The sequence below is a fragment of the Parus major genome, chromosome 5 (genome assembly GCF_001522545.3).
Source record: "Parus major isolate Abel chromosome 5, Parus_major1.1, whole genome shotgun sequence".
Taxonomy (NCBI): Eukaryota; Metazoa; Chordata; class Aves; order Passeriformes; family Paridae; genus Parus; species Parus major.
The window spans coordinates 51032057-51057254 of NC_031774.1; the positions used below are offsets into that span (position 1 = coordinate 51032057).

Sequence of the window (25198 nt, forward strand, 5' to 3'; positions counted from 1 at the left end):
TTTGTACATACTTTATGGCTAACACTGCAGAGCTACTCGTTCATTAAGTACTCAGCCTTGTAACAGCGTTCAGATGACACAAGATATTCCCCGAGCGTACAGCCAAGGATCTCCTTTGGCCTGTGAAGGTCAACTGTGGTGCAGGCAGTGTGTCACTATGTGTGTGAAAAGATATCCTCTGGCAGGGTAGAAGTGAGCTGATAACGTCTTACCCCTGCTTGGGCCCTTCAGCTGCCTCTTGGGGAAGTGTGAAAGGCTGCCAAGCTCAAGATGTGCTGCATCCTGCAATTTGGCTTTCCAGAGAAGAACAACCCCTCCCCCCAAACTCACCCACGCAGTTCTTTACCCCAAGAAGAGGTCATCACACAAAAAGTAGATAGGAGAGAAAAAGACTGCACACTTGACTGTAACTGCAAAAGAGAGAAGTCTGGAGTCCTCTTGAGATGTTGTGTAAATGGAAAGCAATCTGGGCTGTCTCCATTTTTTACAGAAAGACCTCTGTGCTTTTGTGGACATCATGGCCTGCCAGATGGAGACAGCTCCAAGTAACACTGAGCTCTTATTGCTGCAGAAAACCAAGGAGAACTATAACCCCAAGTACTGCAGGTGTAGGAGGGAGTACTTGTTCAGATGATGATTCATGTCAGCATCTGAATAAATAAGGTCAGACAGCCAGATATTATTCCAGTGAAGGGGAGTTGATTTGTTTGGGGGGCAGAAAGGAGGGGCTGTTTGTTTGTTTCGTATCATTATAATGTAAACTTGGCCCACTCTGACTTGGTTTTGGTTCTTTTTCCCAAGATTTAGTACTCATTTATTTTCATTAAGACCTCAGTTCAGAAGAACATATAACTGGGTGTAGCCTACCTGAACTGGAATAGCTGTATCAAAAGCATAAATCCTAATGTTAGCATCCACTGTGTAATCAGCATAATGTAGCCTTTATAAACGTATCTGCAATCTGTTTTAAGGAAGATTTCTCCACTACAGACCATTAAAAATAAAAAATCACTTGCCTCAAAGGGGTGAAAAAGGATTAATTAGTTAGTGCTCGTGTAGCACTGTGAAGATACAAATCGTGGGACTGTGTTTTTAGTAAGCAAAAGATGCCAACAGGAAGCAGCATTGTTAAGGGCACGAGGACTAACAATGGTTTTGTTCTCACATTTGTAAATGATTCTGCTACTGAAAGGTGTTGGCCTTTCAGCCTAGGAGACTGAAATCCTCTTTCTTCACCCAAAAGGGCCTTCATGGGCTGTGCATACTTTCTCACACTCCCTCACTAGTGTTCCTCACTCTTAGCTTATAGATGTTAGACAGTAGCCTATTCTCCGTAGTCCTTTTATTGCTTGGCCCCTGCCTCAGCTGCCAAGAGGGGTGCCATTTAGACTCATTGTTATGGTAGCTTTTATGATCTAGACATGGTGTCTAGGATCAGAGACTTCCTAGCAATTTTGCATATGCTGCTGCACTGTCATCAGAAGAGAAGAACTCCTAGTAGCCAAAAATGTGGGCAGAATTCAAAGCAATGACCTACAGATGAAAGGCACCCCATCTGGGCCAGTTAAGCCATCCAGCCCCTGAATGCCAGCTCTTCACTGAATGAAACCGTATTGTCATGTGATGCTCAGAAGGGGGAAAAAAAAGAAAAAAGAAGCAGTTTTAACATATCTGTGGAAAACTGCTGTCTAGAGCTAGGGCTACAGACATTCAAACCTTGCTTACATAATATTTCTATCACGCACAATCCTCCCACCCAACTCTCCACATCATGCCAAGGTGCTGGAGGGAGGTCTTGTTCTTATTTATGCAGCATGAATACAAAATCAGAGAGGGTAGCAGAAACTTTCCACAGAAAGGTATGGTCCCTTGGCATGCTGAGGAAAATAGTAGAGCAGGAACAGCTTGTAAATGAGGGGGGAAGAGAAGGATTAAAGAAATTGAAATAACGGTATTCAAGTATTTCCTCAAAAAACAGGATGACTGCAGTCCCTTAAACCCAAAAACTCAGGGGAAAAATACAGAGCAAAGCATCTTTACTCCCTATGTTTGTTATATTGCTCACTTACACAAGCAAAATCCTTTTTTACCCTGTTGTCCTCAGCTCCTTTTTCACCCCTTTGTCCTCAGCTCCTGACACACATATGACCTCTGTCCTCCTTCCTTGCAAGCAGAGGCCAGATGAGGAAGGTGGTTTTGTCACCTGGAGTTAATTTATTCCAGTCTCCGCTGTGCTGTGCTGCTGTGCTGGGGTGGAACCTTTTCAGATGTCGGGATGACAGGAGAAAGAAAAACGAAGCAGCAGAGTATGTGTGGCGGGTGGCCGAGTCATCCTATCACCACGTATTTGTGTAGTTTCTTTTAGTGCCATCCAATCTTTCCTTCTGTCCCTAAATGGCCTGTGTTGAAAATGTCCCTGCTTACAGTTGCTCAACTGGAATGAGGACAAATTGTTTGCAGTGGCCCCCTTCCAAATGCTTGTGCTGTAACTTTTGTCTTGACTAGTCTCTGGAGATATCTCTAGAGTGAGTTTCCTATGACTCGTTTGTGCTACCCCTAAGTCATGTCAGATTTTCTTCCTCTAGTCTTTCAACTTTGCAGCAGAAATCTTGTTTAAAACACCCCCTTCACAGAAAAAGCCAGAGCAGGCAGAGGCTTAGTGCTGTTATGTCACAAGGTCCCCAGAGAATTAAAAGCGAGGAGGCTGGGTCTCAAGGGTGCCCGAGGTTACAAAGGGGTTCTAGCGGGCAAGTAGACCCACAAGCACAAAAGGGAATGGCCACATCAAGCAGCTCTGAGTAATTAATCCCAGTGATGTTAGGACAGCACTGCCTTCCACGCTAAGATATCAGCCACTTTAGTAGGTAGAAATGCCTCATCCCTTGGCCCTCCAGACCACTTCAGTTCAGCACTGAAGGGGTGATGAAGGTACTCTTCCCCCTCACACTCACATGTGAATTAGTCCAGGATGAGACAGCATCAAAAAAAAGTGGGTTAGCAAAGCCTGAAGAACTAAGCCAAGAAAGGAAGGGTTTATAGTTCCAAAAACCATTTGATGAAGTTTTGCACGTAGACTCATTAATAGGCGTTACAGAAGAAAAGGTTCTTTCCTCCCCTGTTAGATGTATGATCTGTTAGACATGTATATATATATATATATTATTTTCCAAGGATAACTGAATTCAAAGGCCACTGTCTGCTTAAATATTAGTTTTTCATCAAGTGTACAATCTGCTTTTAGAAAAGAAATGCAGACAAATACATTTAATGCTATGAAATGGTCTCCTTCAACACTACTAGGGTAGAAAACCAGGCCTTATGTAAAGCAACTTCCCTGTCTCTTTACACACTCTGCAGAAGATAATCTGAGCATCCTCAGACTGAGGGAGAGTGAAGCCAGGAGCTGGGACTTCCATGATTCCTCACAGAGCCCCTGGGAGTACAAGGGCCGTGATGGGGAGCAAATTGCAGGACCATCAGCCCTTCCCACCTCTTGGCTGGAAGTAACTAGCCATCACAAACACATGTTGCTGGTTCCCCAGGGGGGCTTTGATTTCCCAGGGTTCCCAAGTTACCACGGAGCCCTCCTATGCAGCCCCCCTCAAAGCACCTCAGCACCTTTTGCTTTGTGTCACAGAAATGGGAATGTGAAATAAAATAAAGCCAATAGAGCTTAGTGAAGACATCCCATGCTTCCAGTCATGGGGTTGTTCACTCTACACATTGGGTGGTGCATCACATTGCAATGGCATCTCCTGCTCTGTGACCATTTTCTGGTGTCCTGACTCAGCAGAGAGGTTATCTCCACTGCAGACATATCCCTGTATCTCTGAGATAACGTTACCAGCTCAAAGCGGACAGAGCACAGCCAGCCAAGGCATTCCAGACACCAGGGGTTGCTCAGTGTTATGAGGCTTAGCAAGTACAAGGATTTTGTATGACTTTTCCATTATTCGGGGGATTTAAAATCTTTGTCACTGGCTCTCTTTTATTCATTATTTTTTCTTTCTTCTTTCCTTTTTTTTTTTAACACAACCAGTGTCATACCGTGTCTCTGCCTCCCAGTTAGCCAGCCAAATGATTGCTTGCATTGCACCAGGATCTCACAAAACACTAAGACTATTTTGTTTTTCATTAGCACTAGAGGGGAAAAATAAACAAGCTGGGCTCATGGTTTATAATTGCATATGTAATTACCATTTTAAGACCACTCTTTGCAATACAAATTAGCTCACTGCCCTTTGTATCATCTCTGCAGTGCCTCTCAGAGCAAACATAAGCCATCTCTTTTTTTTGTCCATCATGCAGCCAGATTCCAATCTCGGATGTGCTGAAAACAGTGTGATGTACCTCTAAAAATGATCTGCTCTGCTAGCAAACACAGTGACCAGTATTTGGAGCCATGCCTTGACATTCATTCGCTATGTAGTTGGAAGAAGAACCTGTCCAGGCCAATCTTTGGGTCCAGTCCAGCTGGCAAACATTTTATAGCACAGCAAATTTTTGTAGAGTTACTCCTGGTTTGCTTTGTTTTCAGCATCTCAACAGATCCATGGGAAGAGATCTGCTGATACCACAGAGTCTGCACTTGGCATGATTGGTTTCTTCCATATAAGTCGTAGGGAAGATGAGGAGCATATTGTCAATAAAACACAGACATTATTTACAATTCAACTTCTGAAAGCTGCCATAAAGTAGTGAATAGCAATGAATAAGCCCAAAGCCATTTTACTCTGTTTTGGTTACTACTTTATGCTCCCAGAGCTCAAATGTTCAAAGGGACAAAGCAGAGACGCCCAGAGGAGAGGAAGTCTCATTCTAAGAAGCCATAAAAAGAAATGCATGGCCACAGATCAGGGGATAATTTTATGTCTCACATGTTTTCTGACCCTATGAAGAGCAGCTTTAAATTGTTGCTCTCCTTCTTGATTTTAGTGGAGGCTGAAGCAGACACCATAGTTTACAAAATAGTGGGTGGGCATGAATCCTGAAAAAGTAGATCCATAACAAAATCTTGGTCACTGAGGCCAGAAGGACCCCTTGCCTACCCTTCTGTCTGTGGCAGGATTGATCTAATTATTCTATAACTGTTCCTGCAGATGGGTGTCTGGCCTTGAATAACTCCAACGCCAGTGATTGTCCAACGGCTCTTGGCAGCTTGTCCAACTGCCGAACAGTTCTTCTACAGTTTTGTCTAATATTTAACCTAAAACTTCCCTTCTGCTTCAGCCAATTATTATTTGTCCCATCTCTGTTGACTAATGAGAATAATTGATCCTTGTCCTCTTTATAACATTCCTTTATGTCTCCCCTTATTATGTTCCCCACACTCTACTTTTGCCTTTAGGCTAAAGGTGCCAAGTTATCTTAACCTCTCCTCTTAGATCTGAATGCCAGACTTCTTACCATCTTTCTTCCACTCTAAATTCTTCAATTTGTCCAGATTTTTTCATACAGAATTGAATGCAGTTACTCCAGTTATGCTTTAACCAGTGCCAAGCAGAGCGCAATAATTACTTCAGTAACCTTACTGACCCCATCTAATAACAAAGGCAAAACGCAGCATGTAATTAAAAGCTAAAAAAATAACTATTTTTAAAAGCTAATTGCCTTAACAATCAGAACATTCTACAGCTCAGAGAACACACACTAAAGAATTTAAAGGTTATTGTTCATTCAAAAAACATCTTCTTCAATTATATTCCGTATATTGTATTTTGAGCTATGTTCAGTTTTACTCCTATTAGGAATGGTCTGCACTGCATCTCTCACACTCTCTCACCGTCTTTTTATTTCCTGGAGATTTAACTCCTGGAAGCTCCATGGGGTCCTTTCTATAGTAGGGATGATCACTAAGGATTTTCCACTGTTTTGAGACTTTCTCCAGCTCCACCAGTATGGCCCAGCAGAGAATTCCCACTCATGCTTTTGATCTTTTAGACTATTACTATGTCTTCCAGCTTCACTAATGTCAATGGAGCAGAGCCAACAGTGAGGCATTTTTAGAAAGCTTTCTTCACAAGGACAAAATATTCATCTCCTTTGCCAAGTCCATGGTGCCCTACCTTGAATCCCCTTCTCTCTGTGGTCTGGCTGGTTTTCTTTTAAAGGGCCTTCTGTCCTCTTCACATCATCAACATCATACATGCCCATCACAGTCTGTAACTGCACATACTCCTGCCTTTCAGTGGATACCTCTTCAGGAATAGAAATCATTGTTACAACCAGCACAAATGATTCAACACTACTATCAGTCTGCTGACAACAGCCATTCTTGGAAAATGGTTACATGAATTTCTGGAATCCCTAAAAATAAACAGATTTGGCTCCATTAACAGGAATGGCAAATTCAGACTGCAAACTCTCTTGACTGAGCCAATGCATTTAATTAAATTGGTTTGCTATTACGCTGATAAGCAGAGATATGACTGTTGTTAGTAGACGTAATAGTTTCTATTCTTGTTGCCTCATAGCACCTTAATTAAATTACAATTGTTCTGTTGGAAAACATGTCTGTGAACACCTCTAGATAGACAACACAGGAAAATATTCCTAGCAATATAAAAATCAGGAGTGTGATACTGCGTGGTAGATAGGAAAAAAAGAATAGGGCTAAGATTGCAGTAGGGAAGATTCAGATTTGACTTAAGAAAAAGCCACCCACCAAATCAGTGGAATATATATATCATCTGGGCATTGGAATAGATCACCTTGATTTTCCTGTACTGTGTATTCTTCTGGTACAAGTTAAATAAACAGCTGACAGGAATGACTCAGGTGTAATTGGTCCTACCTTGTTACACACAGATGATTGAGGTACTTTTGAGCACCCTTTCACCTCTGTTTTTCTATGGTTGTATTTCACTTTAAATTTCTGTAAAATGAAGTAAACCCCTGATCTCATTTACACACATCCGAGCCTCTCATATTCTATAAAATCTGTACATTTACAAATGAGGTCAGAATTTGGCTTTCAATAATAACACATTGTAACATGCCAGCAATTCCTCCATAATATGGAAAAGAGCAAAGTCCCTTGTTGTATAGGTCTTTTCCCTTAAGGAGTACATACAAGTCAAAATAATCACTGCTTTTTATAGCTAGACCTCATCCAAGCACTTGTGTAAGACCCTCTCATATAGCTAAGTAAAGTAACACCTCCACACATTTCCACCTGGAGAAAAGACAGCTTTGGAGGTCTGAATGATATCAAACAGAAATACCACCTGCAAATGTATAGTGTACAACCAGGCATTGCTTGGAGTCCAGGCAAACAAGAACTTAAAAGACCTTGTATATTTGCATGGTTCTTTGGTATTTAGGTATTTTCTTCTTTCTTTGTTTACTACAGAGTTCTGGATAGAGATTAAATTTGATATCTCAGCATCTGCTTTTTTTCCACTTACCTTGAAATAAGATTTGCACACATTTTTGTAGCTGGATTAAAAATGGCTTTTAAACAATCCTCAGTGCTTTCAAAGGAGTTGTTCATGGCCTTTTACACATCCCTAGACCCACATCAGGAACTGATCCCATCCCATCCCATACAAATACTTTACCCTCTTTGTCCAGAAGCAGTAAAGCATTCCTGCTTAAATATGCCAAGACACAAAATCCCCATTGTATTCCACTAACAAATTCCACAGTAAGACTCAGTTTAAAGACTATCTGGATTGGTTAAAGGCTTGCCATGGACTCAGTGAGGTTTGGGACAGACCCTTAACATACGGGTCTTAAGGACAGGAGAGCCTCCCTGTACACTACAGCTCTTAGGGAAATCACTGAGGTCAGCAGAGGCTGATTGCCTTCAGCAGATCACTGAGGTCAGCAGATGCTCAGTGGGAAAAGAATTTTGTGCTGATCCAAAGCTATCAGAGAAATAAGAAGGTGAGAAGACTGAAGAGAGTGAGTCCTCCCCACATGTCATTCACCTGCAGGCTGCTAGGTCTGCAGCGGCTGGAAAAGCCAACCAGAAATGTTCTTTGGAAGTGACTAAAGAGGTCAGCACTCCTACATTGTGTAGAAATGATTGCATGATGTGGTTTTTATTTTTAAAATAAATTTAAGATTCCATCCCCTAATTCACACAAAAGCTAACAAAATAGGTGGTTTTTAATGATGTACAAATCAATATTATAAAAATAAGTAAATATTTTCCTTGGGAAGAAAATATCAAATACCTCATCCTTGTAACATGCTAGTTTTGTATTTACACAGTGTAAAATGTCCCACATCCCCATCATATGTTAGTAGCATGAAAATTTTTTATCTGCCATGTCTTGAACAAAGCTTGAGTTGCTGTCTGCAGTGCCCTTAAGCTAAATGTCATAGTCTTCACAAGACTGAAACAAAACACGGTGAGCAGTGAGCAGTAACCACATTAAGGTTTAATGCTGATAAACACAGAAGGTTTAACACTTGGCAAGCCAAAATTCCCCTATGACCTGAAGACATGCAGATCATGACCTGAGAATTAAGTGCTGCGTTAAGCAGTCAAGCTGTCTCCCTAAAGAAAAGACAAAAATAGCCAAAGACTAGCTGAGCCATTGGGTTGGCATATGTCAGGTGAGACCAGGCCCAAATCAGAGTCGACCTGTAGCCATGTGGAGCTAAGCCTGACCTAGCCCAGCCTTTCTAGGCAGGGCTTCCTAAGAAGAAGGATTTTCAGAGGTGCTCAACACCCATTGTCCCCACTGACCCCCAGGGAAGAGGAGCCCTTAAGCTATCATGCAACCAGTCTCAACAAAAAGCTCCCGGTATTAGCTGGAGGGAGAGAGACAAAGTGAAATTACTTTCCCCTGTGTTTTCCTAACCATGAAGGTGCCCCCTTGCTTTTCCTGTCTCCCTTCAAGAACTTCTCCTAAAAGCAAGTGCCACAGTCCTGAAAAGCCTGGGGATAGAGGTGGAAAGAGAAGGAAGTAGGGAAAGTAAAATGTGAAACAAATGTTTTGAACTAAATACTTAAAGATACGTAGATCAACCTTTGTTTAAAAAAGAGGGGAAAAAGGTCTGCAAGGCAGAGAAGTTGATTTGGAAAGATGAAGGTCAGCAGAGCAACAGCTCCAAACACCAGAGATAAAGAGGAGGAATGCAGCAACAAGAGGGGAGTGTTAAACAGCTGCCTGGGGGAGCTTAAAAGGGATGTTCAGCATGCTCAAAACACTCTGATTTTGCTATAGTAGATCTGCTTGTGCCAAATTCCCACACAGAAAAATGTCAGGGACATGAGACTGACCTTGGTATCATGGTTTTACTTCTCTTGCTTTCTTCACTGCAAGCTGTGTTTAGTTTGTGAATACACAAGTGTTCCATTCTCAAGTATTTATTGCATTCCTTACAGGATATATTTGAGTTGATCAATATGAAGCTTATCCATGAAGTTACTATAGAATTCCTATAGGATTAAAATTGGACATTTCTCTGTTTGTTGATAAATTGCCAAATGCTGTTACAAGTAACACTCAATTGTAATAAACTTTTATTTAAGGTCCTAAGGTGCTCATTAAAGAGAGATGTATATATATATATATATATATATATCTATATATATACACATACGTGTGTGTGTGTGTGTGTGGATGTGTGTTAAATTAGGCAATAAAAGAATCCCATGCTGCATAAGACCCAATCAAAAGGCAGAATTTCCAATCTAGAGGAAATCTTATTATTTCAGCTTTCATTTCCATCTAAAAGCAGGCCAAGAAATCGAAATATCAATGAAATTAATTGGTGGAGCACAAATAGCAGATTAATTTCGGTTTGAAAATGTCTATAGACAAAATGCTGCTTCTTCCAATTGAAAATATAATTGTCCCAGGTTGAAAAGTCCTGGAATATGATCCTCTTCTTACATGGCTAGAAATCAAGACTGTTCTGCTAGAAATCCATGAAGTTACATTGGTGGAAACCTTCACACGGGTAATAAAAATACACAGAATTACAAGCATTTGATAAAGCCAAGTGCTTTGGAAAGCTTTACACTTTCAAGCTTCAGGTCATAAAGTAACCTAGGAATCAGGAGGAAATTTCATGGCTTATCCCCATGGCTGTGATAGTGGAGGCCAGGCAGTCTCTGCCTCATCAGGACTGTGGGGAGCACGTCTGCCCAGCAGAAATACAGGAACATCCATATTCTATTCTGTTTAGCAAATGCTGGGATTATGGCACACACAAGACACAGGCTAGTGAATGTGACCTGTGAATGGCAGGGTCCAAACTGGCTGCTGGGCTTCACAGGCAGCTGGGAGACAACAGGAGGAGGCAGCAGCCGGCCCTGCAGAGGGAAATACTGGATGTCAGAAGCAGCCAGGCAAGATCTGGCAATGCACTCCCAAAGAAAGCGGAGACAAGCTGTCTGCCCAGCTCTCTGAATGCAGAAGTTTTGGACCCGTGAGCAAAGAAACTCTTCAGACATTTGACTCCTCTCCAGAGTTCAGGAAATTAGAAGTCAGATATATTCATTGTGAGGGATACAAGGTGTCACGCCATTCTGCTACCAAGTACTCCTTCTACTGAAGACAGCTCAAAACTACTCTCCCTGTTTAGGCTTTTCCTGTTTGTTTTTTTGAACAAGATTCTTTCAAAAGGCCATAGCCCTCAGGCCAAAAGGTAATCTTTAGCCATCCGCTTCGTTTTTCTGAGAAACCTGGTACCAACCCTGGTTGAAAAGTGTCACTTTGAGGGAAAAAAAATACATGGATGTTTATTCCCACACAAAGCTTGCTCTGCAGGGAACCCGAGGACAGTTCAAGCTCTGGACAAGGCAGATGTCTTATCTGTATCACCAGAGAGTCAATACCAGCAAAATTGCCAGCTGACTTCTGATGTAAAAAGCAGAAATTGAAAACAAGTGGTAATACCATGTCTTCTAAGAGCGAGGACAAGTGTATAATATTTGTACCACCAGCTCTGAAGGTGGTCCCCATGTCAGGAGCAACAAAACTAGTGTTGGGAAACTGTAGTTTTAAGTCTCACATGCGATAAATATTTTAAACACCATAAAGTTCAAAGCTGAGCATCAAAATTCAGGATGTTCATTTGTCCCAAATCTAGTCACTTGAACCTCTGAACATGAGTACAGCTGCTGCTTGTAGAGGATTGTTAGGAAAAGAGAGAAGAGCCTTTGGAGTACCTCATCTGCAGGCACTCACTGGTTGTTCATCATTTTTTAAAAGTCGAAATCACCATCTGGTTTTGTGTAAGGTGGTAGGGCTCTAAGGATTATACAACAAGGTAAAATTAGACTTGAGGAAATTAATGTCCCAACTTCAAATTTGAGACTTTTAGAGGTATTCAAAGGAGTTAAAACCCAATTGCAAAACAAGAAAAAATTGGCTTTTCCAGAGAAACTATTATCATAGTCCAAAAAAGAATGCTGAATACACCAAACCAAGAATTTTATAGATAATTTCAGAACTAAGCTGAAAAAACAGGTTGATTTGTCCCCAGCCATTTATACTTAGCTGGGGGTAAATAACTTCAAAGATAAACTCTGTCATCATCTGAGTGAGAGAATGCTAAGGAAGGATCAGTCAAAAATCTTCCTATAGAGAGACCTGCATTGTTCATTCCTGACTCCAACCTCCCAAACCAATTCCATTCTACTACAGTCTTCTCCTGCCTCCACAGTGATTTCGTAAAGTCAAGCCCAAAGAAAGTGCAACACAACCTAATTTCAAGTCATTGAACCCTCACACAAAAGACGGACAGACTTTGCCACATAATTTTATCCAAAATTTTCAGGTCCCAGTCTATGACATTGGCCATCTAATCGTTTCTCCTCTTCAGAATAGGAAACAGCATCCATTTCAGAATTATTGAGAATGCTGGAAAACCTGAAATCAATGAAATAACCTGTGATCAGGGCAAAAAGAAAAAAAAAATGTCTAATTTAAGAAATCAGCTGGATGAGTCCAGAATTCAATGCAAAATTCAAGACAACTGTATTTACTGGAGAAGAAACGAAAGCCTGATCTAATCTCTCACCCAAAATCCAGCCACGGTGTCTGGACTTAACAGGGTCAGGTTATTTTCCCATAGTATCAAAACCACAACTAGAAATAGTCAAAAGAAGTAACCGCCAAAAGAAGCCACTCATTTCATTAAGTTTCCAGTACAGCTCTGATCAAAGTGACAGTTACATTTCAACAAAGTCTTTTGATCTTGTTGATGCTCAGCTGAATGGAATCATCACATCTTCAGAGCTGTGCCCAATGAGAACATAAATTCTGACTGCTCATTGCTGAAAAGATTGCTTGCTATTTTTATTCTGGTTGTTTTTTACTTTAAGGAAAAAGTTGAATTCTCTCTGTCAAAATCAACAGAAAAGTTGTTTAAAGGTATGGCAAGATACACATTCACTTAATGGAATATATACAAGAGTCTTTACAATAACTTGATGAATTCCAGAAGTGGACTCAATACTACACAGCAAAGTCAATCATGGTGGTAGATATATTAAGCTAAAAATGCAGAACTGATTCAGAGGAAGATTTCAAAAAATAAAAAATCACACCAAAAACACAAGAGAAGAGAAAATATGAGGTGTACATGGAGCAAATGGAGATAACATTAGAGAAAGAATGCAACTAATGGGTTAGGAAAAATCACAATTAGTCCTGCAGCTTTGCATGCTGAAGTGTCTCTGAGCCACGGTGTACAAAGCACCAGTAACCAACACATCTTTGGTAGCAGCCCACTGTCAGCTGGCTGAACATTATCTTTCTTGTCCCAGATGTTACATCATACTGAAGATGCTGTTAATGAATGTCAGACTAAACCAAGCCAGTGCTATCATTGCTACAGCGTCATTTACAGAACTGCACATGAGAAGTTAATCAGATCAAAGGGCAGAGAGTAAAAATTTATCTCATCCCTCTGTCCATATGGTCATGCAGAGTATTCCATGTTAAAAAATAAAAAGATTCTTTTGTCTGTTAAAAAGTTTGCACCGGAAAGTTTGAGATCAACAGTAGACCAAATCATGGCTGGTACATCAGTCAATATAGCATTTAAATAGAGTTCACAGAGAAAAAAAGTAATTTTGATTCCTGACTTAGAGAAATTCCTGGCAAAGGAAGTAACTATGCTCAACCCCCAAATAACCAAACACCCATCCACTGCATGTGGAAATTATTCTGCCATCATTTTACTACTCCAGCAGAGGTGGTGCATGGCCTTTCGAAGCTTTGGCTCTTTTCGAAGGCTGTTAATTTAAACATTTTAGTACTGGGAACTGCATGGAGATGGCAATTATGAAATTAGAGTGCAGTGTGGAGAATGTCACTTTGAAATCATTTAGCTCAGTTCATTTCCTTTTCAAGCACAATAGAAAGCAGATGGAGCAGGGAGGGCCAACATGCCACAGAACTCCCCAGGCCTTGGCCAGCACTCTCTTCCGCAGGTCTTACAGAGGGGTCACCAAATCCTCATGGAGTTATTATTCTTTAGGAGCACCACATGCTAGAACTCTGCCAGGATCCTGGTCTTTGGAGCAAGTTGCCTCAATCGTAGGTTTGTGCTCAGCATCAAATATTAGACCTAAATTGCTAACAAGGTCACAGGGACACAAGGCTCGCACCAGAAGAGCAGTGCAGGGGAGCCAGAGAGAGAGGCCAGTGGAGCACAGCAGGAAGATTAAGTGCTATGGAAAAGAGAGGCCTTGATAGAGGGAAAGAGGCCTCCAAAGAGTTGTCCAGTATGAAGGAAAGGCTGTTACCAAAGGAAAGCATTGCCATATGCAGCAAGAGTTGGACAAGAAATTTTAATCTTGACTTGCAGCAAAGATACACTGAGGTCAGGAGAGCAAAAATAAATGAAGTGCAAGGTGGAAGGGGAGTGAAGCTTTGAAACCTCAGTGTGTAGTTGATGCTGCATCACTGGAGGTGGCAGGGAGGAGTTACAGGAATTTCTCTCAGGGACCATCTAGTTGAGATCTTTCCTCAGAGCAAGGGGATGACTTCCAGGGACACTGTCCTGCACAACATCTCTTGGATAACTTAATAAAGTCTGTTATGGCTTATTCTTTGTGTTTCTTATACAGAGAAAGAGGGATTCCCCAGAGGAGAATAATGTACAATAAGAGAAACAGATTCAAGTGCTGGAGTTGCAGTAGAATCTAACAGAGACTTAGGAAGTCCAAATCCATTCCCTGTTAATGTAACAGGACAGATATTTCTCTCTCAGTGTCAGTAATGCAGAGAGCCCATGTCCCACTGCCCAGGGTTACTTCCACCAAGCAGCAACCAGAGTGAGCCCCAGCCTCTGAACCACCTCATGCCCAGCTCCAGTTTGACCCACGCAGCACACTCATTCCTTGGGCTCCACGGCACAGCAAGGACATCAAAGGTGAGCTGTGCTCCAAGCTTTCTGGTATCCATTGTCCAACATGCAGGCAGCAGCCACATCACCACTGCTCCCCTTTGCTTCACCTCTACTGAACAAACTCATCCACACAGCCCTTGGTACTATTTCCCACAAGATCTGCCTTCTTAAAAAAAGTCCATTGTGTCAGGTGGACAGACTTGTTCAGGTGGACCTCCAAGGCATAGATAAGACTGATGCCAAAGGTAAGGGCAGCTATCCCAGACTGATGGCAGGCATGGGATTCAGTGTTATCCTCTCTTCATGCTCACAGGAGGTGTCTATTCTCCCTGGAAGAATTTGTGTTGTGCGTGTAGGATTACCCTTGATGGAGGCAACATTTCTGTATTCATCTGTCCAACTTCAGGACTTCCTGCAGTTCCCCTTCTAGAAACCTGTAGTGAAGGAGAAATCATCTGCAGCTTCCTTAGAGAGTTTTGCCATTCTGAGTTCTCACCAATATTACTGGTCATGTGTGCAATTGTGATAGATGTCTGTGAGATTACTAGTTAGTCTGTTCATGCAATGTGTCCACTGAAAATACAGAAGGCTGGTACAGGTTGTTACCCTATGTGCACTCTCCAGATACCCAAACAAACTAATAAAACTCCTTAGTATCCTCCAGAAATACCTCAGCAAAGAGATTTCCTCTCTTCCCCTTCTAAGTCCTAAACAGAAGATGCAGAAATAACTACACCAGACACCTGCAAAAGAGCAGCTATTTGAAACACTGTTCTGTGCCATGGGAGCTAAGGTTTTCATCTTCCCTCAGATATTGGCAACAGAACACTTTTCAGCACCTGGGCAAACTCTACTGACAGCCTTCTACAGAGATCCAGGCACTGTATCAATACAAGTATGGGTCTGGCTGCCTGCAAGCTCCCAGCAGAGCATGTGATCAGCTACTTGACCTCAACATGACAAATCTGGGGCGACAGGCTGGACAGGTCATTGCAGCCTCTTGCATAACCCATTCCAGGCCACCAGTAAGCCACCCATAAGCCAGGTCACCAAGAAATCATCCTGGCAGTATCTGTCTTTCGCTCCTCTGTCTTCCCTTCTCACATGCCCTTCAGAGACAGTGTCCCTTTCCAGCTCCACTGCCAGTCACACAGCATGTACAGAGGTTTCTTTCCACTTCTCTTCCAGCCACCAGGAGCTTCAGTCTCTGTCCAGACCAGAGAGGTAGCCCTAAGGCTACCAAATATACTCATATGTCTCCAGATTTCTAAGCCATGGCTATTGCTCCCTCATTTCTTTTCTGCCTACTCATCTCCTTTGAAGTGTGTCTCCATGTTCTCCCTCTCTTTTTTTCACTGTCACTATAAAGAGACCTGATGACCCACCACCCTACAGAGAGGTCCAAATCACAACAGGATGTGGGTGTCTCTCCAGCTTGATGCTGATGTTCACCAGCTACAGCACCCAAATCATACAATCATAGATATGCTTAGGTTGGAAAGGAACTTTTAGGTCATCAAATCCCACTACTAATGCAGCACTGCCAAGACCACCATTAAACCATGTCCCTAAGTGCTACAGCTACATGTCTTCTAAATACCTCAAGGTGTGGTGACTCAACCACAGCCCTGGGCACCCCCTCCCAATGTCTGACAACATTTTTGTTGAACAAATGCTTCCTAATAAACTTTCTAAACCTCCCCTGGTGTAACTTAAGGCCACTTCCTTTCATCCTATTGCTTTCATAAGAAGAAGAGACTAACCCCTATCTCACCACAATCTCCTTTCAGGCAGTTAGTTGTACAGAGCAATAAGGTCTCCCCAAGCCTCCATTTCTTCAGACTAAACACCCCCACATCCCTCAGCTGTTCTTCATCAGACTTGTGTTCCACACCTTTAATCAGCTCCATTGCCCTTCCCTGGACATCAGTGTCCTTCCAGCCCCTCAATGTCCTTCCTGAAGTGAGGGACCAGAACTGGACACAGAACACAAGGTATGGCCTCACCAGTGCCAAGTACAGGGGGATGATCACTGCCCTGGTCCTGCTGGCCACACTATTCCAGGTACAAGCCAGGGTGCCCATAGCCTTCTTGGCCACCTGAGCACACGCTGGCTCATGTTCAGCTGTTGTCAGCCAGGACCATCAGGTCCTTTTTCATTGGGCAGCTTGTTACACTGGTAACAACATGGCAATATCACCACAGTGTCAGAGAGAGCTGTCAGGCTTCCTTCTAGGAACACACTTCCAGGGCTGCATCTTCTTTCTCACCTGGTATTAAGAGGTCTCCACCTGAATGTCTCCTTGCATCAGGCCTGTATCTTTACTGGCCTCAGTAAAAAAAATCAGGCAAAAAATCCTGGTGAGAAGTCTCCTTACTTTTGGGCACATACCTGTTTGCTTTAGGTCTGTCATTGGTGAAGGTTTCAGCATGGCCAGGGCAGCAACCCTTCCACAGAGGGAAGGTGCCACCTCATTGCTCTGGGACTGCAGCAGTGCTAACCACAGAGGTGCTCCATGCCATGCCAGAGCACACAGCTCTGCAGAAACCCTGGCCATGGAGTAAGAAGGCTGCCAGGGTGTGACTGGATGGAAATGCTGGCAGAGGGACAGAGGGGAAGGTGTCTCGCAGTAAGCTGGGGCTGCAAGAGTGTGAGCTGAGAGACAAGACTGCTGGACAGGGAGTAGATGCATTGGACTAAAATCATCTCAGTCAAATAAACTCCCTCTCTGCCTGTGATAGTAGCTTATTCCCACCTCTCCTGCCTGTCCCAAGCACATGGGAGAGCATGTACTGTCTTGCACATCACTTTGAGCAGCCACTGGGAATAATCTGCCCTGGGTGCAAGGAGCCAAACAAGGTATTTCTTTCCTCACTGTGCTTCTGAAGACCTTTCAGGAGACAATGCTCCTTTTGCATTTTGTTTTAAGGAAATCAGTTCATTCAACAGGGAGACCAAAAGCAACTTAACTAAAGAACATACAGCTTAAATTGTCACTGTAGTTTCACCCTCTCTCCACTGCCCCATCAAAATTAACATAACATTCTTGATGAGGGGGAATGGCTAAATCTTTAAAAAGAGACAGGAAGGTGTTTGAAACTCTAATGGAAATATTAACAATCTTTTTCAAACACATTTTTATGTATTAAGAGGCACAGACAATAATCACATGGTGTTTACACTGAGTTATTTAAGCAGGAACTTGGTGCTTGGCAAATTAACATATAGAACAATACTGCTCTGGTAGTTCAAATGATAATAAGACCTAATAGGATTTCCCTATCCCTAATTCTGCTGAATCCAAGTAAGACTGATTTACAAGTCATAAATGTACAGGAGGTGGCTTCAGAGACAACAAAAGGCATTTCTATGCTCTGAAAAACAAGCTTTGAGGATGTGACAACACATGAAAAATTCCTTCAGCTGTTCCTCTGCTCAGCACGGTTTGGGTGAGCTGAGGCTGCCCTAGCGGCAGGTTTGTCATATCTTGCTTCATTTCCATATGCATTGTGCTCCTGTGGCTTTATTGGCGGCTTCATCTCAGCTGGTACTGCACCCCACTGCACCAGCATCAGCATCAGCACACACAGAGCAAGTTCCCGGACTGATGGACGTGCAGAGAGCAGGCAACGCTGGCAGGAGGCACCAGGAGAAGTGTCCCTGCCCGGGGCAGGCTTGATCTCAGCAGGCTGCAGTGTTTGAGGCAGGCATGCAGGGAGCACAGAGAGGAACAGGCAAGTGAAAAGTAAGGAAGGAGTAAGGAAATAGCCAGCAGAGACACAGCTCAGCTAAGTCTCCTGAAAATTCCTCAGAAAATTAGAAACCCAGCAAGATAAGCACATATGCTGGCAGGGACATGCATGTGTGAAGGGCATGCACACACAGAGGTACCTGCTGGGAGGGCTCAAATGTGTGAGCCCTTGTCTGAAGAGCAATAACCTCCTGTTTCCATTTTACTGCCACATCAAAAATAAAAGAGGTGCTGGATTATTTGGTCTGGGACCAGCATAACAAAATGAATCTGCACAGGCAACAGCAACTCTTTATGTTTAAAGAAGATGGAGAGGGATGCACGTTTATAAACACAACAGACAGCAGCACTAAACAGTTTTCAGTGAAATCCACATTCATGTAAAATTCCAGCATCTTGAACTAAACACCTTTTTAGAAGTCATTGAATCCTAACAGCTGCAGCAAAATGCCTTCATTTGCAAGTGTTACTGGTGGATAAGCAAAATTATCTTGCTATTATTGCTATTTTTAGCAGCACCCATAATACTAGCTGCTTTCCAAACAGATTTCTCTCCAGTGAGCTTGCTACAACTGTTGTGTGCACGTGGATGTTAAATTATTTTCTTCTGTAGTACAAGTTGCTCACTGTAGGCTTCAAAGTTCAAAAAGCATCGTAGTGGGGAAAACTGGAGTCAAACAACCTAGAGACTATAATTTCATGAGGGCTATAGGAGCAATTATTTTCCTGCAAGCACCATTTTTCCTCTGGACAATAAGATTTTTAATGTTGAAAACCATGTTTGGTTTTAAATTCATAGTTAAATTCATAAGAAAACACTGTGGTACTCTGTATTTGAACTAACAATTTTATTTTATTTTATCACTGCTACAATTTCTGTGGACAATATAATCATAAAATACCTCTGAATAAAAAGTAATAAGTGAAAGCTTAAAGATTTAGAGAATAATATTTCAGGAATTTTGCCTCAAATAACCAGGTTTTTTGTTTGTTTTGTGTGTGTGTCTGTGTGTGCAATTGTGAGTATGAGGAAAGACAGTGGTGTTCTGTCAAATAAAAAGAAAATCTTTCTCATTAGGACTGTTTTTATCACGCTTTCAAATGTTCTGCAAACCAATGCCCCTATTTGTCACTGTAATTCAATATAATAAAAGCTGTCAAAACTGCTCACTTTGCTCACTGGAGACAAATTTGCTGAAGTTTTGCAGCATGAGACAAATAACACAGCACCAGATCCTCCAGCTTTTATTTCACTTTGCTTTATTCATATTGGCACTATTCATACTGGTTTCTGCAATTTTTGCTCAAGTAAGGGCTGAAAGTTTCAGATTTTGAACATGAGAATATTTTAGAAATAAACAGCACAGAAATCCCATTTACAAAGTACATTGGGTGACTGGAATGGTGCTGCTTGTGAGTTTTATCTCTGAAATGTCAAGCTTATTTCCTTCAGATTATTGCAAAATACAAACTAACTACATCCTTGATGAAATTCTCTCAAGGTCCATGAGGTCACTCTCAGGATTAAACACCGCCTGACCTTTTTTATACAGAGTCCAGAAGCACTGTATTTTGGTGCCTTTTAGAGATGTTAGTCTGTTCCACTGAAAACAAAGATTATAGATCTCTCCCCTCATGGGAAAAAGTTTGATGAAGCAACTCTCAGTTATTACCTTGTCCAGAGAACCCAGGACAACACTGTGTCCTTCTGGCAGTAGACAAAACAGACAAAGTTATCACTCAAGGACAGCCTTGAGTAATGGCTACATTTTCCATGATTTTAAAAAACACATTTTGATGCATTAAATAAAGAAAACACGTTAAGAGCTGTGTGTTGGATCTAGGTAGAGTGGCAGGTCATGAGAAAAGCAGCTGGGACAGTGGTTAGGGCAGAAGATTAGAGTCAGCTGTTCTTTTTAGTCTTCACCACACTACTGACTTGTCCTGAGATTTGAAGAAGACTTTTATGGTAAAATCTATAAACTAGAGTCCTTCATCTCACTCTTTTGAACTGCCTTTCTGCATCTGTGCAGACCACAGCAGTTTAACATGTCAAAACATTTTCACAGGCTTAGATAAAAGCTGTGAAATATTAACAGCTGTAGTGGCCAGCCAATGCCTTTTTATCTCTTTTTGAACATGTGCCCAAAGACCATTTGATGAAGATGTGTACACCTCTACACCTGTAAAGAAATAGATTTCTACAAAGACATGGGGGGCCTAGTAAGACCAGAGAACATGAAAAACAAGATTAAATCTACTGATGACTACAGCTCCTCTGACTGAATCCTTTATTGCAGCTGTATAGACAGACCCCTCCCTGAGTTTTTACTCCAGCCATTATTCCTAACTTGGCATCCAGAAGTCAGCCTTGGCTTCCAACCTGAAAAAAGAAAGGGAGATAGTTAGGCTAACATACTTTAGCTTCCATTAGCATCCAGGTATTGTGCATGTGATAAAGGATTGGATAAAACAGTGGCAAAAGTCTGCTATCTTGCAAGGTTCAGGAAAATAAACCACAAAGACAATTCAACAAAGTCCTCTTTGTTCCTGAATAGAACCAACAAAATGAAAGGAATCTGGTGGAAGAGAGAAGGTAAGAAAGAGGTCTGCTGCAGGGAGCAAGTACAGACAGAATCGCTCTTTGCCGGTTCCTCTGACAGAGCAAGTGCATGATTATCACATGAGCCTCACAAAGACTGGAATTAAAGGGGCTGACTCGGCTGTCACATCGCTTAAGCTGCACTGAGGTCAAAGGAGTTCGGACTAACCGAGGTCAGCAACACACAGCCTGGGAAGTAGGGGTCTCTTTTTCAAAGCAACAATTGCTTAGGTTGATAAAAATAGATACCCAGAGCCCATGATGGTTTATAAAGCCATCCCTTTATACCAGATTCCCACAAAGTGCTGTATATAATCAATAGCGCTCTGAAAAGAACAGAACTACAATGTAGGCAGTCAGGTGGTCACTAGAAACAAGTGTAAAGGGCAAAACACACAAGAGAAGTCACCATCTGTGCTAACCCCTAAAAGACTAAGGGAAAAAAATAATAAGTCTGAAATACTGGCACACAATGATAGAATCCAAATGCAAACAGGTGTCAATGGCATGACCGTAGGGGAGTCTGCTATTTGCAGGTCTCCACATGTCTTCTGTGTATTATTTCATGAATCATGTCCCCAGCAGAGACTTCTCTTTGCTGATTTCCAGAGATGCCACAGCTACTGATAAATGTCTCTGTGCTAAAAATAGTACCTATTCTCTCCCATGCCCTCTGTCCCCTTTCAGCCTCCACTTCATATGAATCAGCTCCAAGAGAGGGGCACTGACCTCATCTCACCAGGAATATCAAACATCTCCACAGCTTTGATGAACCTTTTGATGAGAGTGGAAAAAGGAGAAATGTACACATCAGCTGCGTAATCGTGTGCTGGATGGGTCTGGATGCATCCTAAGATTTGTGTTTAAAAGCAAAACTGATACACATCTCCTCTGGTATGCAAGCACAGAAAAGCACCCTTTGTTTTTGTGTGGTTTTGTGGGGGGGTTTTCTGGAGGCTTCAGTAGTATTTGGATGGGGTCCACAGAAAAATCTGCTAATTTTGTCATAGACATAGACCTATATCATCTCTGTCATTATCATCCCTTTCCAGATAAAACCAAGATATTAGTGGGTTTGTTGCTCCACAACATGGATTAAATAATTGTTTCTGCCCAACAAACTCATATTGACCTTTGAATCCCAATTCCTGAATCAGGACTTTCTATCTTGATGTTATTTGTGGCAACAAACCAGATTTTAATATCGTTTTTATAAATGAAGTCTGTGTCCCCCTCATTCCTCAAGCCAAAGCACTGGGGCATCCTGGTGAAAAACTAGATCTGCTGTGACACTGATAGAGTGAACAGAGCCAAGTTTTCAAGAATCATTCTGCCACACCTCTTTATGGACAGGGAACTTGCAAAAAAAAAATAAAAAACCAAAAAAATCCTGAGAGAAGACAAAGCAAAGAGGCCAAACTACATGACCCCCAGGGGATCTTTACAGGTGTGGTCAAGCTGATAGTGCAGATGAACCTGAGAAAACAAGTCCTTGTGTAGGCTCAGTTATCCTTTACAACCTGACTTTTAATGGCTATGTGTTTACCTGTCCTTGAGGAAAGGGCCTCGATTGTGCCTTATCAAACACAGAGGAATTCCCAGTGTCCTCAGGAAGGTCTGGGGCAAAAGCTAAATTGATAACTCCAAATACGCTATCTGTGCCCCATCATTTGACACACTTTAAACTGGAAGTGCTGTTCTTTGTCCAGTGCTGTAACAGTGGAAAACTGCAGGTCTTTTTCATTTCTGTTCTTTTAATCCAATTCTACTGCATATTTTCTGTTCTCTTGTAAAGCTTTAGGCACTGCTGGTGCTGTGCCCCCTGGGTCAGATCAGCTTGCCAAAGGAGATGGCAATGCCTGTTGTTAAGGGGTTTGTGTGTGTGTCAAGGCCAAGTGAAGGACAGCTCTTTCCACTGATGCTACCTTACAGGATCCTGGAGGAAGCAACACAGAGTGATTCCACAGAGGGAAAGCCAGCACCTACAATGGCTGTGAAGGGAATGAGTAAATCCTCAGACCATGGAATTTGGGCTTTCTGATACATCTGGAATCCAGATTGATGAGAAGATGAGAAGATGAGAAGCAGGCACTCCAATCTTGGGCAAGGTGAGGGGCTTGTTCTTACAGACCTGGAAGTGTTTACTCCTGATCTGCTGGACACTGAGAAGGCTGCAATCCACCAAACAGTAGCACTCTCTGTTGAGCATTCTCAACTGAAAATGTTTTGGTTTTCTCTGTAAGGAAACTTATTCTTGTATCTCCAAAGTGATGGGAAGTAATGCCAATTTCTCTTTCTGCGTGTTGTCACCAGCTCCTCAACTCAGCATGTCTTGCTGGTAACTTATCCTTCCATTGCAATAAAGCAGCCTTGGTCTTTCACACCATGTTAAAGAAAATAACCAGCAGAGTATTTAAACCAGGCTTGGCTTGACTGCAGATTTCAATTGAGTTCAGCAGTAAAAGGAAACCCTATTAGTACTACTTCCCCACAGCTAGCTTTGCTCAATGCCTAGTGTTAAGATAAATTATGTTCTTCAGTGTGTAGGATGAAATAAGAGTTGCTATCACAGCAGGATGAGTTTCTCAAATCTTACTTGTATTAGGCAGCAGCCTTTTGTTCCCACTGAAGGAAAAATTTTGAAAATAGATAACCAAGCTTATCTTGGAGATCTATCACTTGGGGCCACAAGCCATGAGCCATGTAGACTCACTTAGTGCAAAGTATATCATTCTGTTTAACAGCCTTTAACAGGGACTTTGACAGAACTATTATTTCCTTCTGAATGATATATAAACAAATTCAGTTCTACAACTTCATCTCCAGACATCTCTGTTCATTGTTCTTTTATTGCCAGTATTCCTTGGCATGGTTTAAAAACTACTGAAGTATTTAATAGCTGTTTAAAAGTAACAGCTATTACTAGTTAAACTAGACATAAATGGAGGACAATTAAATGTTGCCTTTGCAATTAAGGTGTGTATGGAGAAGGATTTAAGAGAAATTAAATTATAAATCCAGTTACTCCATTATTCTCTGTATTTTAAATGAGAAAGTAGAATGGGTTTGCAACATTAAGTACAGGGTAAGACTCTTCTGAGTCTAATAGAAATATGAAGGTACTGTTAGAGAGAATTTGCCAGTTGCTTAGCCATGGGAGAGCCACTTCTGGGACTGCTTAGGTAGGGATTCTTGGCTCTACATCTCAAATGTGATCAACATTTTGCTTGTAATTCTTGGTCACTAAAGGCTATGCCAGTTGTGAACGAGAATGTATTTTCCATTCAGATGGAGAAAGTAGGGGGAAAGGTATAATACAGAGTGTCTCATTTCTCTTGAGATCTATCCAAGACCTTAAAAAAAATAAATGGAAATCTTTCTGTTGAGTTCACCATGCTCTGGATCATATCCTTACAAAACTTATTTTATTGTCAAGTCCATTCCTTCTTTCCCATTCTGTTGCTCAATTTGCTCCTTGCTATTGGTAACTTTTTTGCAAATATTAATAAATCTGTATAATCTTTGGCCTTTAGCTGAGTCTCAATTCCATGGCACACTGTTGCACTATATGCGTGACTGCATGGTTGAGGGTTGCTCTGGAAATTACTCATAAAAATTAATTGTCTGGTAATACCACAATTGTCAATATGTGTAGGTTGCAGCATTTCCCCTGTGGGCTGTTGTAGCAGATCATAAAACTTCATTTCCAGGAAAGTTTCAAAACTTTTATTTTCTAGGGAACATTAATTATCAGAGTCCAGATGACCTGTCCCATTTCTCCATTAACTTCATCTCTTTTTGCTCTCATCAGACGTGGTAATTTGAAGGCAACTGGCAGCAGATCACAAGTCAGGCTTCTGGTTTTATGCCCTGGTTTCATATCAATGTCAGCTGAAGTGTTTAAAGGCAGCCAGACTCATAAGCCTAATCCCCAAACGAATGTTTGAATGTGACCATTTCCCCATTGTTAAACTTTTGTACCAACAGCTGATTTACAAGTCTGACACTTACGCAGACATATGCTTTGGCATTCTGCAGGCTTCCTGAGACTCATGCCCTCCAGCACTGCTTGTTGACCTCCCCTTCAAACTCAGGACATTGATGGACCATCACAATGGACAAACCACCCTGGACCTACATGGTTGTAAAAGCTCTAGTCATGGCCCCGTTGGAGTTTACAGCGATGCATTCTTTCACTGAGAGATTATATTCTCCTGAGACCAAACTTTCTGCAGGTACTTACCAGTTCTTATGAAGTTCTTATCTGGGGAAGATTCTCATGCCTAGGATGAAATACATCAAAGAGCAAGAAAACTTTGACTCCACCTAGATAATCATCCTGTGATCAAGACACTGACTGGTGGCACAGGAGTCCAGATTTCAAGTTTCTGTTCTGCAAGATGTCAGAAACCCATATTCCAGGCCAGCTTTCTGGCCACAAAATATCAAGCTATTCTCGTATTCTGTCTCTCCTGTTGGACCTGTTTCACTTTGTATAAATAAATAACCATTAATTGAACAA

At 41.8% G+C, this 25198-nt stretch overlaps 1 long non-coding RNA gene across 1 annotated transcript in view; it reads left to right on the top strand.

Annotated features, from left to right (window-relative positions):
* Positions 1-25198, top strand: part of LOC107205943 — a 41989-nt gene extending 16791 nt beyond the window's left edge. The window contains exons 2-3 of the long non-coding RNA XR_001522205.3: positions 22609-22784; positions 24715-25198. This is a non-coding gene — a long non-coding RNA (uncharacterized LOC107205943). The remainder of the gene's footprint in view (positions 1-22608; positions 22785-24714) is intronic.